This window comes from Antrostomus carolinensis, unplaced genomic scaffold (genome assembly GCF_000700745.2).
Source record: "Antrostomus carolinensis isolate BGI_N321 unplaced genomic scaffold, ASM70074v2 scaffold52031, whole genome shotgun sequence".
Lineage (NCBI taxonomy): Eukaryota > Metazoa > Chordata > Aves > Caprimulgiformes > Caprimulgidae > Antrostomus > Antrostomus carolinensis.
In genome coordinates, this window is record NW_010297230.1 from 1 (window position 1) to 3,017 (window position 3,017).

Here is a 3,017-nt window from a genome sequence, read left to right on the forward strand (position 1 = left end):
CATTTTCCCTGCTCTGCCTTTTGTTATTGATATGCTTGAAAAAAATAAAAATTGTTGTCTTTAACCTCCTTTGCCAGATTTAATTCCAAGTGGGCCTCAGCCTTCCTAGTTGCATCCCTGCAGGCCCTGACCACATCCCTATATTCCTCCCAAGTAGCTGGACCCTTTTTCCACATTTCATAGACCTTCCTCTTCCCTTTGAGTTTTTCCATGAGCTCCTTGCTCATCCATGCATGTTTCCTGCCACTCTTGCCTGATTTCTTTCTCTTAGGGATGCACCGATCTTGGGCTTGGAGGAAGTTGTACTTGAGCATTAACCAACTCTCTTGGGCCCCCTTACGTTCTATCACTCTAGTCCATGGGATACCCCCAAGAAGGTCCTTACAGAGGTCGAAGTTGGCTCTCCTGAAGTTCAGGGTTGCAACCCTACTTATTGGCTTGCACCTTCCACATAAGATTCTGAAATCCACCATCTATCTCATGGTCGCTGCAAGCCAGGCTGCCGCTGCCTCAGAGAGGGCTTTAGTGTGCATTTGCACTAAATGGGCTCTGGGAGGCTCCATGTGACCCCAGGGAAGTAGAGGGAACAGATCTCATCCCTGCTTCATGACAAGCTTATACTCAGTTAAGCAAGGAGACTGGCCCATGCAGAAGTACCATGAGGAAGGGCTCTGAGCCTGATGAGAGCTGCTCTACAGGGTGGGAAAAAGGGTGCTGGCTGACAGATCACACAGGATCTGTACCAAGTAGCCTTGTTCTCTTTGGGGTAGATGGTTCCTGGGTTGCCATGAGATGGGCACTGTCTTTGAGGGGCACCTGTTTCCCCAGATGTTCCCTGGAGGCAGCCTACTGACCCTTGATGGGAAAAGGTTCCACAACAAACAGCAATGAAGTGCTTCTGTGCTTTACAGTTTGTCTACTTTCTGGGCTCAAAGCCCTTTGGAGTTGCCTGGTGCTCTCTCAGTCCCTCCTTCCCCAGGGGTGCCCTGCAGCCTTCCTTGGCATAGGCAATGTCCCTCTCACAGGGGATCCCTGGAAGTGTTGAAGGCCAGGTTGGATGAGGCTTTGAGCAACCTGGTCTAGTGGAAGGTGTCCCTGCTGATGGCAGGGGGGTTGGAACTGGATGAGCTTTAAGGTCCCTCCCAACCCAAACCAGATTCTATGATTCTACAACACTCCAGGCATGTGTCTGAAGACATAAGTGAGGCAGAATACAGGGTGAAGCAGGGACTATGGGTGAGCAGTGGGTAATGGTCAGAATGTACACAGGCAGCATCGACTGTGGGTGCCCTGTGGGATGGAGCAAGGTGCTGTAGGGCTCAGCTGGGCTGTGCTGGGCTGTGCTGGGCTGTGCTATGCTCTTGCACAGATGAGACCAGCAGGGCTGCTGGTCATTTCTTCACATGTGAGAAAGGAAGTGAGAAATCCCACATTGACTTCTAGGTGCCTGCATGCTCTAGAAGGCTTTTACCCAGCCCGGCAGTGAAGTTTTCCACAGCTTCCTGGGGAAATGTTATTGCTCTTGGGAAAGACAGTGCCTGTGCCTGCATCAACCCTGTCATTATCTCAGGCTCTTCCTGGGTTGGGCAATCTCAGATGCTCTTCTTCTTCTTCAGCCAGCTCCAGAGGTGATGAGCATGAGCCCTGGAAAGCTGGCTGTGCCAGACTCTTACCAGTCTTGAATTCAGGCTTATGAAGGATGTCTGTAATGCTGTTTGCTAGTTGGTCTACCCCATGGTTGTCACCACCTGAGACAACTATGACAACATCATAGCTAGGCTGAGACTGTATAAGGGACAAGCAGGTTGGATGAGAGCTGTAATTCATTCAATCTCAAGAGAAAGCTGTTGGCTCTACACCACAATATCTCCAGCCATGGCAGCCTGTCCATGCACATTGATGTGTGTGTAGGAAGTTCATACTCCAGGGCAGATCTTCTCACTCTCTCCAACTCCCTGAAAGGAGGTGGAGAGAGGTGGGGGTGGGTCTGTTCAACCAAGGAACAAGTGACATGTCAAGAGGAAATGGGCTCCAGTTGTGCCCAGGGCAGTTGAGATGGGATGTGAGGAAGAATTTCTTTGCTGAAAGGGTTCTGAGGCATTGGAAGGGGTTGCCCAGGGCAGTGGTGGAGTCCCCATCCCTGGAGGGATTGAAGAGTCGTGTAGACATAGTGCTGAGGGACATGGGTTAGTCGGGGACTTGTCAGTGTGAGGTTAATAATTGGACTTGATGAGCTTAAAGGTCTTTTCCAATCAAGGCAATTCTGGGATTCTGTGATGACATCCATACATTTTGGAAACCCTACCTACCATCTGGGACAACCGGGACTCCTTTTCTGCTACATTGGCCATGCAGCATCCTGCCTTTTTTGTCCCAAGTGCTGCTCAGCTCCTGCTACCACAATGGTGTGTGACTGTTCCCTGATGGCCCAGTGCCCATGGAGAGCTCATGTGCTCCATCCTTTGGGGTCAGCTGTCTGTCAGGTGTTTGTTTGGATACCTTAACGTTAGTCTGCTAGCGTGGCGTGAATACACCCAGCAGCAGTGCAGTGGATTCCAGGTAGGAGAGTGTTGAGGTTAGTCTGTGACTTGGAATGATTCTGATTGTGTCAATGTCAGTGGGGTATATTGTGGGGTGTCTCATAATTAGGGATTTCCTTATGGAGTTAGGATGCATGCTGGGGAATTAGGATTTATGCTGGGGATGTATAATCCCACTTCTGAGGGACCATTTTATTTCTGCATATTGAACTAGGTATGAGTCTTTCCCAATCATGTGCACATAGCAGCGCTAAGGAAATGGAAGAAAACGTCTCAAGTGTTTTTAATGAGCAAAGTATGAGAACTGATTTAGAGCACCTGTAGGATATCAGAAGTCTAGATCAGGATTCAAGTATTACAACAGGGCTTATTTTTAGTAGTTCCCACCCAGACTGCATAGCAGAACTTTGTCACTAAATTTGTCACTTAATTTGGGTTCCCCCTCCTTTTCTCAAATCTTTAGGTCTCATTCCTCTG